Raw genomic sequence first — 16,422 nt, 5'->3', positions numbered from 1 at the left:
TGGCCTCAAGTTTGAAAGCACTTCAACTATCCAAAGTAGAGCATTGGCAGAGTTCATAGCGGAGTGGACGCCAACACCAGATGAAGAAATTCCAGAGACAAGCATCCCCGTCAAGGAGGCAAGAAAAGAGTGGCTGATGTACTTTGATGGTGCCTTCTCGCTGCAAGGCGCCGGTGCGGGCGTGCTGCTTGTCGCACCCACCGGAGAGCACCTCAAGTACGTAGTCCAGATGCACTTTCCCAAGGAGCAAGCAACCGACAATACTGCAGAGTATGATGGATTGCTTGCCGGTCTCAGGATCGCAGCAGACCTTGGGATCAAGAAGCTCATTGTCAGGGGTGACTCACAGCTTGTCGTCCGCCAAGTGAACAAGAACTTTAACGGCCTACAGATGGAGCATGTCCCGAGGGCTCAGAATGACATTGCTGATGGCCTGTCAAAGTGTGCCGCACTTAAGTTACCTGTGGAACCAGGGATCTTTGTGCTCAAGCTGACCCAACCATCCGTGACACCATCAACTGGACATGAGGAAGTTGATTTCTGGTGACTACTTTCCGGCAGATCTCCCCGAAGCCGCCGCCAAGAAAGTCCCCAAGATCAACACCAAGGATGCTGAGGGGCAGTCTGCTCCGGCAAGCCTTATGGTTTGTTCCGTTGAAGTAGACGCTCCCAACAAGTTTTGCTCCGGCAAGCTTGCCGGGGAACATCACGCTCCGGCAGGGTTGCAAGTCCTTGCCGAAGAAGCGGATGTTCCCGCAGCAGCAGATGTGCCTTTAGTCCTTGTTGTCGAGCCACAAGCTCCAGCATGGGCACAGCAGATTGTCCATTTCCTTCAGACAGGAGAACTTCCCGAAGAGCAAGAAGAAGCGGAAAAAGTAGCCCGGCAGTCAAGTATGTACCAGTTTGTCGACAGCATACTATACAGAAGAAGACTCAACGGTGTGAAATTGAAGTGCATTTGCCGGGAAGATGGACAAAAGCTGTTGGCAGAGATACATGGAGGCATATGTGGCCACCACATTGGCGCAAGAGCACTTGCCGACAAACCTTTCCGGCAAGGTTTCTTTTGGCCGACAGCCCTCCAGGATGCAACTGCACAAGTAACCAAGTGTGAAGCGTGCCAGTTCCATTCCAAGCAGATACACCAGCCAACTCAAGCTCTCTAGACGATCCCTTTATCCTTGGCATTTTCGTTCTGGGGGCTCGATATCCTCGGCCCCTTCCCCCGAGCTGTCGGGGGCTTTGAGTACTTGTACGTTGCAATCGACAAGTTCACAAAGTGGCCGGAAGTGGAACCAGTGAGGAAGGTGACAGCACAGTCAGCAGTTAAGTTCTTCAGGTCAATTGTTTTCCGTTTTGGGTTCCCTAAGAGGATCATCACCGACAACGACACACAATTCACGAGCCGCACCTTCATGCAGTACGTCCAAGACCTTGGCGCCAAGGTCTGCTTCGCTTCTGTTGCTCATCCGAGAAGCAACAGTCAAGCGGAGAGGGCAAATGCTGAAGTGCTGCGCGGGCTCAAGACCAGAACTTTTGACAGGCTGCGCAAGTGCGGAAGGAACTGGATCGAGGAGCTGCCGGTGGTTCTTTGGTCGATCAGAACGACGCCAAATCGAGCCACTGGCCAGACACCTTTCGCTCTAGTCTATGGAGCAGAGGCACTTCTCCCCACGGAACTCGTATACGGATCACCTCGAGTGCTTGCTTATGATGAGCTTGAGCAAGAGCAGCTGCGACAAGATGACGCGCTGCTCCTTGAGGAGGATCGTCTTCAGGCTGCTTGATACCAACAAGCTTTGCCCCGCTACCATAGCCGCAAAGTTAATGCCAGAAGCTTCGAGGAAGGCGACCCTTGTTCTTCGGCGTGTTCAGTCCGCCAAGAATTCCAACAAGTTGACGCCGAAGTGGGAAGGCCCTTATCGGGTGAAACGAGTGACTAGGCCCGGTGCTGTCCGCCTTGAGACCGAAGATGGCATTCCGGTGAGCAACTCCTGGAATATTGAGCATCTTCGTAAGTTTTACCCGTAGGGCGCGGTTGCCGGAACCCGTTCCGGCAACCACCGTTTGTACAAGTCTTGCTGCTGTTGCATGTAATCCTTTGTACAAAGCCGGGCGCAGATCACGTGCATAAGTAAAGATCATGTGCTCCGCACAACTTGTCAATTTCATGCATTATTTTCTTTCTTGCATGTGTTGTCTGACACTTTGTGCAGCACATACACCCGGTAAGCAATAACGAGCCGAAAGGCTCCATATCTTTATTTTCTCTTCTTTCTTTTTCTCAACAAAGGAAAGGAAAGTTCCCTCGCACACAAGTTTGCCAGGGGGGAAGGAGAAGATAATGGTGTGGACCGAGCGTCGTTCAAGCAAGTTTCGCCTTGCCGGGAAGCAAACGACAGAAAAGCTAAGTTGCCAAAGTTTGAGCAATTAGTTTTAAATTTTTAAGTTATCTTCCTCGAACGACCCTGCTTTGTATGGAAAACCTGTGCACGGAGGAACCAACTCGTAGCTAGTTGCGCCCTTACTTTGTTTCGAGTCCGCTCAACAACTTAAGTGTGCTGCATCTAGTAGCGACAAGGTTTCTTGTCGGAAGCGGCACCGCCAGCAGGCTGCTGACGTCCCGCACTCAGCGCTCGCGGCTCGGGTGCCTGCGCCGACAAGTTCCCTAAAAGCGTAGGGTAAAGACATACAAAGGAAGGAATCTAGTAAAGGAAATAACATAGCAATTGATACCAGAAATAACTTGTCGAGTTATATTACAATATAAACTTGTCGCGGCCCTAACAGATTGATCTCATAATGTGGCCAGCAGCGACAAGGAGAAAATGACATGGGAGGCCTAGTCTACGCGATCGCCCTCGACCCTCTTGATCTCGCTCACCTTGTCCACAATGGGTGCGACAAGGGCCTTGAGCGCGTCCCGATCGGCGTCTGGCGGCAAGGACTTGAGGACGTTGGTGAAGCTGAGGCCTGGGTTGCGGAAGGCCATCTTCATCAGCACCTTCTGGAGAACTCCGGTGCAGATTCTGCGCGACTCGTCGGCCAGCTGCTTTGGGATCCTCTCCCGGAGCCGCTGGAGTGCCGTCGCCATGCCCTTGAAGAACAGGCTGAGCTTGGCGCTGGGTTGGAGATTCTCGTCGGAGGGATACCCAAAGTCCTCCATCCCCAGCTGCGCCAGCTCCTCGTCGATGACTGCAGCGATATTCACCAGACCCTCGGTCCAGTGCTCCACAGTCTCTCTGAATGAGTTCTGGGTAACGGCGATGCTCTCCAGCAGCGCCTTGTCAGCCTTGACCTTCTCCGACAAGGTCTTATCCCGCTCCTTGGCGTCATCCAGCGTCTGAGTTAGCGTGGCCAGCTTCATCTCCAGGTCCGCATTGGAGTCCTTGGCGGCGCTGAGATCCTTGTTCCTCTCAGCGAGAAGACCTTGCAGCTCACCATGGGCGGCAGCATCCTTCTCGCGCTCGCGCTTGAGCGCGGCGAGCTCCTCGCCGCTCTTCCTGATATTGGCCTCCAGCTGCTCCACCTTCGCCTCCAGCTCTTTCTTGGCGGCCTCTGTAGTTGCGGCAGCATCCTTTGCTTCCTTGAGCGCCCCGCCAAGTGCTTGCTCGTGCTCGGCAAGCTCCTCCTCGTAGCTGTCGAGGTTGGCCTTCCGCTGCACCAACTCACCTTCTAGTGCGGACTGCTTCTCGACAGCAAGCCTCTGTTCCTCCTCAGCTTCGGCATTCTCGAGAAGGAAGGCCGTACGCTCCTCTGCAAGTCTCTCCCGCTCCTGTGCCAGGGACCGGAGAGCTTCCTGGTTGAGGCCCCGGAGCTCCTCCGCGCACTTCTCCATATCAACTCCTGCCTTCGCGACAAGCGCTTCTCGGGAAGCCAGCTTGGCTTGTCGCGCGCGGTAGAGTGACAGCAGCTTCCGCAGCAGCTGCTCCTCCTCAGGCTCGCCACTGCTGCTGCTTGGCGCATCGACCAACGACAGCCCGGCGGTGGCGAGCAGCTCCTCATCGAAAGTTTCCCCCTCGACCGGCGCCCTGGAGCTCGACGCCCAGGGTAGCTTGATGAAGATGTCGTCGCCGGCCTTCAAGTAGGCGCCGGGCTGGGGCTCTTCAGAGCCTGGCTCCGCGGCAGCGGCAGAGGGCTCGGCGGTCGGCGCAGCGCCTGGCGCTCCTGCGGCCTCAGGGCCGTTTGTGCGATCGCCCGACCCCTCGCCAGCGTCCGCGGCGGCAGCCTTGGCGGCCTCCTCGCCGGCGGGCTCATCAGCACCGGCCCATTCTTCATTGACGGCGGCGTCGTCGGTGCTGCCACGCGCGCCTTCCTCGCCGGCGTCCTCAGTCTCCATTGGCTCCGCAGCAGATGGATCTGAAGAACGAAGAAGGGAGGGAAGTCAAGCAAATATGCAAGAAGAAAATCAGAAGAAGAAGAACCCAAGGGAAGTTTTTAGACAAGTGGATTACCTGTACCAAGATCTACAGTTGCGGTCTCGGCCGCCGCAGGATCGTTGGTGCTGTCCCTTGCCGGAGAACTGCCCCTTGCCGGAGAGTTCTCCCTTGCCGGAGAGCTCTCCCTTGCCGGGGACTCCTCCCTTGGCGGCGTAGTCGAAGCAGATGGCGCTTCGGGACCAGCTTCTGGGCGCTCCTGATGTGGCTGTTCTGCTCCTACACAAATCAACAAGCAAGATATCAGCAAAGGAAAAAGCACTCATGCGCACCTAACAGCAGAAAGTGAAACTACAAACTTACGCTGGGGGCTGCGCTGGGGGCTCCTTTGGGGAGTGGTTGCCGGATCCATCAAGGTGGTCTCAGAAACACCCCCTGCTGACACGGTGGGGTCATCCTCGATGACGATCACCGCGGACTTGGCTCTCTTCGCCGCCCTCTGGGCCAGCGTCCTGAAAAGGAATAGGTTCATATTGAAGCAAGTCAGATACAAGGCAAAACAACAAGAATCAGAGAACTAGAAGAACACCGAAGAAACTTACTCTTCTTCCTCCTCATCGGAGCTGAGCGCGGAGAGATCGATGTCCGGCTCCCCTCCGGTGCGGCGAGGCGGAGGAGTAGGATCCCTTGCCCGCTTGGCAGGGGCAGTGGCGGTGGACCGGGAAGATCCCGCTCCGGTTGCCGCAGCAGCGTGAGGTGCTCCCGCGGCAACATTGCTTGCCGCGGTAGAGCGTGTCGCACGGCTTGGCGGCTGTTGGCTCGCTTGCCGCCCCGCTACGTCCCCGGCCCTGCGGAGACGCCTTCTTGGCGGGGCCGGGGGCTCCACCTGCGGCAAGCTGTCCGAAGGCTCTGGCTCTTCCTCGCCGGCCTCGCTCGGCTCAGCTTCAGAGCCGGCAAGCTCTTCCTCGCCGATGAACTCCGCGCGCTCGGCAAGGTTTGCCGCCTCAGCCGCCTCCGCCTCCTCCACGATGAACCCGAACGACCCCGCGGCAGCTGCTGCTGCAGCTTCCTCCGCCCTAGTGGCGATGTGCTGCAGCTCCTCGTCGGTGGTGTCACGGGTGAGGCTCTTATGCTCGTCGGTGCAGACTGGCACTTCCACCAAGTCATCGAAGAATGCTTGTACGACGTCGTCCGCGGGTTCTTGCCAAGTTGGAGCGATTCCGTGCGAATCGCACAACGGCATCATCGCGCGGATCCGGTCAAGCGACGAGTTATTGCACAAAGGGACGACGCTCCTCGGCAGCGTGAAGGGATGCTGAGGATCGCGTTTGAACAACTCCAGGAGCATCGCATCCAGCTCCAGGACGGTGAAATTGAAGTTGAGGCCCGGCCGCAGCCTCATGATGTCCGCCGAGTTCTTGAACTCCCAGGCGGGCCTCCCCCTCTCCTGCAGAGGGGCGATGCGGCGGCGAAGGAAGTCTGCACCGACGGCACCTATAGTGAGCCCGGCAAGCCTGAGGCGAAGGATCCTAGTGATGGCGATCTTCAGCCTCTCGTCCTCCGGGGCCACGTTGCTCCAGTCATTACCACACACTATGGGGGCTTGGCGCACGGCGGTGAAGGGCTGCGGATTCTCCTCGACGATCCAGCACCACTCCGCTCTCCACTCCTCCCACTTGCTGCGGAGCTCACCCTCCAAGTACGCCTCCTTCTTGCCGACTCTCGAGATCCAGGCGATCCATCCGGCAAGCGGCTCTCCTCTCTCGACCCGAGGCATGAAGAAATGGCGGAAAAGGGCAACATTGGGATGGACTCCGACAAAGTTTTTGCAGAAATGTGCGAAAACTGCCATGGTCAGAACGGCGTTGGGGGTGAAATCAAGGAGGCGGAGGCCGTAGGTGTTCATGATATCGCAGAAGAATTCCGAGAAGGGCGGGCAGAGCCCGCAATAGAAGAACGACGCGAAGAATGGGTACCCGTTGGGAGCCAGTTCAGAAGCGGCGGCCGGGAGTACCCTCGTGCGCGGATGCGCTCGCGTCTCCGTCGCCCAGAAGAGGTAGAAGTACTCCCTCAGCTCCTTCGCGCCGAGCTGGGGGGAGAAGATCGCCCGCTCCTTCCGCAGCGCCGCGAGCCGCTGCGCCTCGGCCGACTTCACGCCCTTCCCCTTGTCGGCTTTCGGAGCCATGGCGGAGGCGGTGGGGGAGGTCGACGGCGTTGGTGATGCTGGTGGCAATGGGGGAGGAGCGCTGCTCTCTCTCGGCTTCGAGAAGAAGGGGGGAGCGGCGGAGGTTTGTGAAGATGGAGTAGTAGCAACCAGCGAGGGGGAACGAACTGCCCCTCTTTCCCCTGCTTATAAAGAGGGACAGGGCGGACGTTTCGCCCTTCCGAATAAAGAACCACCCACGATCTCTCCCACGACGCCGCATTCAACGCGTGCCGTTAGGGGAGGGCGTGGTGGATACGGAGTGAGATTCGGCGTGGCCCAGGCCGCGTGTCCCCGTGCCCTGTCTTGGACCTGGCCCAACAGCGCTCGGCACTGTGTATGGCCCAGGCCCGGGGGCTCCTGTCGGTGTACTGGAATAGGGGTACCCTAGTACCCCGAACTTGTGCACGGGCAGTCGCAGCACCCCGCGGCAAGGCTTGCTGGGCAACCGCCAAGATCCTCCGTGGTTCCCTTGGAGCCATTCAAGAACAAAGTATTTAAGCCAAGGAGACAAGGCCCCGGCAAGAGGAGCTTGCCGGGAAGGCCAACCAAGGCATCCCAAAGAACTTGCCACGACGCGCCACGCGTCCCGGTAAGGCAACAAGGCCCCGGCAAGAGGAGCTTGCTGGGAAGATCAACCAAGCTACCTCGAGGCCCGGTGAGCGACAAGCTTCCAGGCCCGACAAGATAGCGGCCGCGGCAAGGCGCTTGCCGCGGCAGGCAGCCACTCTGTGCCCTCGCTCCAGCGCATCCACCAACGTGTCTCTCTGGGGGCCTTTCCAGGCGCGCGTGGCGGATGGCTGTGCAGCCAGCGGTACGCAGTGGCATGCGAAGCTGACAAGATCGCCATTGTGGCGAGCGGTGGCGCCCCTAACGGTCCTTTTCTGCACTGTTTGGGCGACTCAGACGGGTATTTAATGCCCTTGTCCCCTGCCGTCAGGGTTAGGTAGGGTGCACTGTACAAATAACTGTACCAACTACCTCGCTTTTTACATTTGTACCCTTCTTTCCGTTGCCACCTGTCGGTGACCCCTTGATCGTATAAAACAAGGCCCATGCGCAACGTAGAGAGGGTTCGGAACCCAGAAACACAGACGCGGCTCGGTTCGTTCGGAACCCAGAAAACACTTAGCTCTCTCTCTCGAGCAAGAACACAAGATAATCAAACAAGCAGCAGTAGGACTGTTATCTCTCCGGAGAGCTCCGAAGCTGGGTAAACTGCTCGTGTGCATCGCCTCGATCTACTCTTCGTGCGACCTCCGCCCCCCGCCGAACCGAAAGGGGCCCGGTCCGCCGGCCCCATAGGTGTTCGTGGATCAGTTTCCCCGACATCCACGTGTTGCAAGAAGCCTTGCAACCTATGGCAGAAATACACACAATAATTAAGACAGCCAGCAGAAACAACAGTATTCAACGACCACATGAATACAATGCCTTGGCGTAGCTACTAAGCATCAGGTCAAGTAAATAGGCAACAAGCCTTGTGTTCCATTGGATTGCATCTAAAGAGTCCTTAACTCCAAATATTTGAAGAGAAAACAATCAAAATCATGCCTGAAACAAAACACGCAAGAAAAAAGTAAACATGTACCCTCGAGAGGGCGAGCCGGCAAGCCATGAAGGGAATCGCCTGGATTTTTACTGTCGAGGCACAACGATTCGTAAGGTCTGCTTCTCCCTGTCTCGCGATAATAATCTCTGCTAGAGAGAGAGAGAGAGAGAGAGAGAGAGAGAGAGAGAGAGACTAACTATAGCTGGAGAGGCCGATGCATAACTGCGGATGCATCACATAATTGGCATCTCTTGGTTACACCATGGTGTAAGCATTTCCCAAATAGGTGGTGGTGACATTTAAAACATAATAAATCAGTAATACCACATAATTTGAAGATCGTGATTTACAACAGAAATTGCAAGCTCATGTATACCGAAAAATATAAATGCTTATGGTTGCAATAGAATTAGAAATAACCGAGAGGCTTAAAAAAGGCATGTTGAAAGTGATAACTTATGATTCCATTGTAGATGTCAAAGTACATCGTCCATGGATGGAGCTGTTAACCTTGCAACCCCCAACAACTATCTGCCTGCATTGTAATATTCTAAGACGATGAAATTCCCATTGAACAATATATACCTGCAATAGTAGATTCTTTTTTGCAGGAACCTCAGTAGTAGATTTAGCATGTAGCCTGAAAGAAGGAACATAAGACGTCGTTGTCTTGCTGTAAATCAAATTTGCTGATCCACGTGTTGCAAGAAGCCTTGCAACCTATGGCAGAAATACACACAATAATTAAGACAGCCAGCAGAAACAACAGTATTCAACGACCACATGAATACAATGCCTTGGCGTAGCTACTAAGGATCAGGTCAAGTAAATAGGCAACAAGCCTTGTGTTCCATTGGATTGCATCTAAAGAGTCCTTAACTCCAAAGATTCGAAGAGAAAACAATCAAAATCATGGCTGAAACAAAACACGCATGTCGGTGTACTAGAGTAGGGGTACCCTAGTATCCCCGAACTTGTGCACGGGCAGTTGCAGCACCCCGCGGCAAGGCTTGCCGGACGACCGCCAAGGTCCTCCGTGGTTCCTTTGGAGCCATTCAAGAACAAAGTATTCAAGTCAAGGAGACAGGACCCCGGCAAGAGGAGCTTGCCGGGAAGGCCAACCAAGAAATCTCAAGGAACTTGCTGCGACGCGCCACGTGTCCCGGCGAGGCCCGGTGAGCGACAAGCTTCCGGACGCGACAAGACATCGACCGCGGCAAGGCGCTTGCCGCGGCAAGCCACCACTCTGTACCCGCGCTCCAGCGCATCCATCAACGTGTCGCCCTGGGGCCTTTCCAGGCGCGCGTGGCAAGAGCCTGTGCAGCCAGCGGTGCGAGGTGGCAAGCGACGCTGACAAGATTGCCATCGTGGCGAACGGTGGCGTCCCTGGCGGTCCTTTTCTGCACTCTTTGGGCGACGCCGACGGGCATTTAATGCCTTTGTCCCCTGCCGTCAGGGTTAGGTATGATACACTGTACAGGTAGTTATACCAACCGCAACACCTTTCCATTTTTACCCTTGTCTACGTTGCCACCTGTCGGTGATCCCTTGAGCATATAAAAGGAGGCCCATGCGCAATGTAGAAGGGGGTTCGGGAGCCAGAAAACACTCACGCTCGGTCTCGTTAGCAGCTAGTGTGTACTGTAGCACTCAGTGCTCCCGAGCAAGAACTCAATACACTCAGACATGCAGCAGTAGGGGTGTTATCTCTCCGGAGAGCTCCGAAGCTGGGTAAACTGCTCGTGTGCTTTGCCTCGATCCGCTCTTCGTGTGATCTCCGCCCCCCGCCGAACCGTAAGGGGCTCGGTCCGCCGGTCCCATAGGTGTTCGTGAATCAGCTTCCCCGACATCTTTGGTGCGCCAGGTAGGGGGTGTCGAGGTTGTGTGAACCTGATCCGGAGTTCACACGAGCTAGATCTTCATTTTCTTCATCGACATGCCACCGAAGAAGAAGGCTTCGGGGGCAACTGTTCCGTCCACGCCGATCCCACCACCACCGGAGCAATCGGGTGGTCGGGTAGACGCCGGCGGAAGAACGGGCGCTGACGAGGGAGCTCGCGGTGCTGCCAGGTCCAAGGACAAGGCTGCGCAGACCTCGGCGTCCGTAGATGCACCGCGCCCATCTCAGGAGGCGCAGGACCGACATCGTCATGGTATCCGCAGTACCATATGTTTGTTGGACCAAGATCGAGCTGGTGGATTTCGGGGTGCTCAAGACCCGCATGCACACCAACGTGCTGGCACGAGCGAGACACGTTCGCCTGGACGGGATACTGCTCCTTCTAACATAGTTAGAAGTCCGAGCACATCCCGGTCCTCGCACCGTTCGCCACTGCCGCCCACCACTCGAGCAGAAGCTTTGGCGCGAGCTCAACTGCTCCTAGATTACCCTCCAACGACAGACAAGATCGACGAATGGAGGGCCACCATTCAGAGTCTCATCGGCTTCGCCAATGGTGACACTCCGCGGCAGCCGAGTACACCGCTGCCACCGCAGGACTGCCAGGCACGAGCCAAGGGCGACAAAACCGGTGGGGGTGCAACCTCCATGCACTCTCCACCCCGAAGGCCAAGATCGCTGACTCGCCGGATCCACCTCAACAGCGACTCCACCGCATCATCGGATCCATGAGCTCGTCGCGATCAGCGCCAAGTTCTTCATGAACGACAGCAAGAAGACGCTCGTACTCGCATCGAGCGCCGAAGAGAAGCGCGGCGTCAATCATACCAACGCGCTGGGCCCTCTGTTGACATGCATGCGCCAGGGGAACCAGGCGACTTGCCGTACGCGGGAGGTTGCCCTGCGTTCACTCGTGAGCTGCGGCAAGTCCAGTGGCCCAGCACGAAGAACTTCAAGCCAGACGTACCAGAGAAGTACGACGGCAAGACGCATCCGTCGGAGTTCCTCAGCATCTACACCATTGCGGTGCAAGCTGCCGGGGGGCGGGATGACAAGATCCTTGCCAACTACTTCCCGCTGGTGCTCAAGCCCAATGTCGGATCCTGGCTCATGCACTTGCCGGACAACTCCATATCCTCCTGGGCAGACCTATGCCATCAGTTTGTCGGCGCCTTTACAGGCGGCCACAAGCCTCATGGGCAAGAGAGCGACCTTCATCTGCTCGCCCAGAAGGAAGGAGAGTCCCTGCGCAAATACATTCAGAGATTCAGCCGCGTACAGCACAACATCACAAACGTCCACCCTACCGCGGTAATCAGTGTGTTCCATCAGAACGTGCGAAACCGCAGGATGCGGGAGGAGATGGCGATGTGCAAGATCAGGGACGTCGGTGAGCTATATGCCCTGGCCGACAAGTGTGCATGTGCTGAGGAGGGGAGAAAACTCCCCGAAGAGAATACAGAAGCAGGAGGATCTGATAGTGAGGATGCTGCCTCGGCAAAGAAAAACCGGCGGCGGAAGAACAGGAAGAAGAAAGGCAAAGATGTGCTAGTCGTTGAGCAGTCCGGCAAGAAAGCCAAAGTTGGTAGCTCCGACAAGGAGATTGCCGCAGGCACCAACTACTAGACGGTGGCAGTCGCCGACAAGCAGGACAGAACCAACAAGCAGTACTGCAAGATCCACCGCACCAAGGGCCATGACCACCAGAGATGCAAGAAGGTCGAGCAGCTTATCGAGCAGCAAAAGGCTGAATATGTGCGACGCAACAAGGAGAAGGCCCAGGAAGGTGCTTAGGAGCCGGCAAGAAACGCCCCAGCCGAGGAGGACGCCGCGGCAAGGCCAAGCAGCGGCAAGGAGACAGACCTCCCCGTGGCCGCGACAAGGATGAATATGACGACGACGATGAAGATATGGATGATGAAGAGACTGATGAGCAGGAGTTCCAGAAAGCCACAGAGGTCCTGTGCGTTGACGGCGATGCTTCTCTGCATACTTCACACCTCCAGCTCAAGCAGTGGGTGCGGGAGGTCAATGCGGCAGAACCACCCGTCGAATCACGCAAGCCTCTGAAATGGTCTAGCACGCCTATCATCTTTGATATTGAGGACCACCCTGATCGCATAACTGCGGTCGGGTGCTTGCCGATGTTGGTTTCACCAACTATCCGCAACCTCAAGGTCACTAAGATGTTAGTTGACGGTGGGGCCGGCTTGAACCTGATCTCCTCCGCGGTACTCCAAAAACTCCAGATCCCTGACAGCGAGCTCGAAGAGACTGGCACATTCCAAGGAATCAATCCGGGAAGAAGCAAGCCGAAGGGAAAGATCACGTTGCCAGTGACATTTGGCAGCGAGTTGAACTTCAGGACTGAGAGGGTCACTTTTGACGTTGCTGACTTTCCATTGCCTTACAATGGGATTCTCGGCCGTCCAGCACTCGCCAAGTTCATGGCAGCCTCTCACTATGCATACAACATGCTGAAGATGCCAGGCCCGATAAGTGTCATCTCTGTCCCTGGCGACAAGAAGGATGCTCTTATCTGCGCCGACAAGATCTACCGGGAAGCAGCAGCCGCAACAGATCGCAGGTCACTTGCCGTTGAAGCTCCCGGGGGGAAGAAGAAGGCCATGTCCGGCAAGAGTTCTGATGCCAGCTCCGGCAAGCGCACCTCTTCGGAGTGCTGTGCTACCGTCGAGGACGCACCATCGAGCTCCTCCGGCAAGTGTAAGAAGACAATGGTAGCTCCACCAGAGACCAAGAAGGTGCCCGCCAAGGAGGACGGCACTGGTGGTACCTTCACCATCAGTGCCACTCTTGACCCTAAATAGGAAAGCGCGCTCTTTGCTTTCCTGCGGGCGAACGTCGACGTGTTTGCATGGCAACCGTCTGACATCCCCGGTGTTCCCAGGAAAGTAATCGAGCACCATCTTGCCGTCTGTCCTCATGCGCGGCCCGTTAAGCAGAAAGTCAGAAAACAGGCAGTGGAGCGCCAGGAATACATCGCTGAAGAAATCAAGAAGTTGGAAGCAGCAGGCCTTGTCAGAGGAGTGCTCCATCCTACGTGGTTGGCCAACCCTGTAGTCGTGCGCAAGGCGAACGGGAAATGGAGGCTTTGTATCGACTTTACCGATGTCAATAAAGCTTGTCCCAAAGACCGATTTCCCTTGCCGCGCATCGACCAGATTGTTGACTCCACAGCCGGATGTGACTTGCTTTCATTTCTTGACGCATACTCAGGATACCATCAGATCTTCATGGCAGAAGAGGATGAGGAGAAGACCGCATTCATCACTCCATGTGGCACATACTGTTTCGTGCGGATGCCTTTCGGTTTAAAGAATGCTGGTTCAACATTTGCAAGGGTAGTCCACGACGCTTTTGAGCCACAAATACACAGAAATGTGGAAGCCTACATGGATGACATAGTGGTCAAGAGCAAGGACAAGGCGACTCTGATTCAAGATTTAGACGAAACCTTTGCAAATCTACGCAAGATCAACCTCAAACTTAACCCCGAGAAGTGTGTGTTTGGAGTCCCCTCCGGCAAGCTTCTCGGGTCCTTCGTGTCTCAGCGGGTAATTGAAGCCAATCCCGACAAGATCAAGGCCATTGAGCAGATTGAAGCACCAAAGCACGTCAAGGATGTACGAAGACTTGCCAGTTGCGTGGCTGCTCTCAGCAGGTTTATCTCTAGGTCTGCTGAGCGCGCCTTGCCGTTTTACAAAATATTGAAAAAGGCAGGTCCAATGAAATGGACTCGGGAGGCGGAGGCTGCGCTGCAGGACTTAAAGAGATACCTGTCCTCCACTCCAACACTTGTCGCACCCAAGCCACAAGAGAAGTTGCTGTTGTATATAGCGGCAACCAATCAAGTGGTTAGTGCTGCGTTAGTAGCGGAGAGGGAGGCGGATGATGAGTCAGCAACCACGGCAGATGCATCCAGCGGCAAGCAGAGAACTTCACCGGCAAGCTTTGGTCCTGACAAAGATGGGTCTGCGCAGGCGCATGAGGAGATGCAGAAGAGAATGGTGCAGCGCCCAGTTTACTTTGCCAGTTCCCTTTTGCAGGGGGCTAGGTCAAGGTACTCTGGTGTGCAGAAATTGCTTTTCGGCCTTCTCATGGCCTCGAGAAAGCTGCGCCATTACTTCCAAGCACATGAGATCACAGTCGTCACTCGTTTTCCGCTGAAGAGGATACTGCAAAATCCAGAAGCAACAGGCAGGATTGTCGAGTGGGCACTGGAACTGTCAAGCTTTGGCCTCAAGTTTGAGAGCACTTCAACTATCCAAAGCAGAGCATTGGCAGAGTTCATAGCAGAGTGGACGCCAACACAAGATGAAGAAATTTCGGAAATGAGCATCCCCGTCAAGGAAGCAAGCAAAGAGTGGCTGATGTACTTTGATGGTGCCTTCTCGCTGCAAGGTGCCGGTGCGGGCGTGCTACTTGTTGCACCCACCGGAGAGCACCTCAAGTGCGTAGTCCAGATGCACTTTCCCAAGGAGCAAGCAACGAACAATACCGCAGAGTATGAATGTTTGCTTGCCGGTCTCAGGATCGCAGCAGACCTTGGGATCAAGAAGCTCATTGTCAGGGGTGACTCACAGCTTGTCGTCCGCCAAGTGAACAAGAATTACTAGAGTCCGTTGATGGAAGCTTACGTTGATGAAGTGAGGAAGCTAGAAGAGCACTTTGATGGCCTACAGATGGAACATGTTCCAAGAGCTCAGAACGACATTGCCGATGGCCTGTCGAAGTGCGCCACACTTAATTTACCTGTGGAACCAGGGATCTTTGTGCTCAAACTGACTCAACCGTCTGTAACGCCATCAACTGGACAGAGCAAGAAGAGGAAGTTCATTTCCAGTGACTATTTTCCGGCAGAGCTCCCCGAAGCCGCCGTCAACAAGGTCCCCAAGATCAACACCAAGGGTGCTGAGGAGCAATCTGCTCCGGCGAACCCTAGGGTTTGTACCGTTGAAGCAGACGCTCCCGACAAGTTTTGCTCCGGCAAGCTTGCCGAGGAACATCCAGCTCCGGCTGAGCCGCAGGTTCTCGCCGTAGAAGCGGATGTTCCCGCAGCAGCAGATGTGCCTTTAGTCCTTGTTGTCGAGCCGCAAGCTCCAGCATGGGCACAGCAGATTGTCCGTTTCCTTCAGACAGGAGAACTTCCCGAAGAGCAAGAAGAAGCGGAAAGAGTAGCCCGGCAGTCAAGTATGTACCAGTTTGTCGACAACACACTGTACAGAAGAAGACTCAACGGTGTGAAATTGAAGTGTATTCACCGGGAAGATAGACAAAAGCTGTTGGCACAGATACATGGAGGCATATGTGGTCACCACATTGGCGCAAGAGCACTTGCGGGCAAAGCGTTCCGGCAAGGTTTCTTTTGGCCGACACCCCTCCAAGATGCAACTGCACAAGTAACCAAGTGTGAAGCGTGCCAGTTCCATTCCAAGCAGATACACCAGCCAGCTCAAGCTCTCCAGACGATCCCTTTATCCTGGCCATTTTCGGTCTGGGGGCTCGATATCCTCGGCCCCTTTCCCCGAGCTGTCGGGGGCTTTGAGTACTTGTACGTTGCAATCGACAAGTTCACAAAGTGGACGGAAGTGGTAGCAGTGAGGAAGGTGACAGCACAGTCAGCAGTCAAGTTCTTCAGGTCGGTTGTTTGCCGCTTCGGGATCCCTAACAGGATCATCACCGACAACGGCACACAATTCACGAGCCGCACCTTCATGCAGTACATCCAAGATCTTGGCGCCAAGGTCTGCTTCGCTTCTGTTGCTCATCCGAGAAGCAACGGTCAAGCGGAGAGGGCGAATGCTGAAGTGCTGCGCGGGCTCAAGACCAGGACTTTCGACAGGCTGCGCAAGTGCGGAAAGAACTGGATGGAGGAGCTACCAGTGGTTCTTTGGTCGATCAGAACGACGTCAAATCGAGCCACTAGACAGACACCTTTCGCTCTAGTCTATTGAGCAGAGGCAGTTCTCCCCACGGAACTCGTATACGGGTCACCTCGAGTGCTCGCTTATGATGAGCTTGAGCAAGAGCAGCTGCGATAAAATGACGTGTTGCTCCTTGAGGAGGACCATCTTCAGGCTGCTGTACGAGCTGCTCGATACCAGCAAGCTTTGCGCCGCTACCATAGCCGCAAAGTTAATGCCAGAAGTTTCGAGGAAGGCGACCTTGTTCTTCGGCGCGTTCAGTCCGCCAAGAATTCCAACAAGTTGACGCCGAAGTTGGAAGGCCCTTACTGGGTGAAACGAGTCACTAGGCCTGGCGCTATCCGCCTTGAGACCGAAGATGGCATTCCGGTGAGCAACTCCTGGAACATTGAGCATCTTCATAAGTTTTACCCGTAGGGCGCTGTTGCCGGAACCTGTTCTGCAAC

Source organism: Triticum dicoccoides, chromosome 1B (assembly GCF_002162155.2).
Source record: "Triticum dicoccoides isolate Atlit2015 ecotype Zavitan chromosome 1B, WEW_v2.0, whole genome shotgun sequence".
Classification (NCBI taxonomy): domain Eukaryota; kingdom Viridiplantae; phylum Streptophyta; class Magnoliopsida; order Poales; family Poaceae; genus Triticum; species Triticum dicoccoides.
This window is presented reverse-complemented; position numbering follows the sequence as displayed.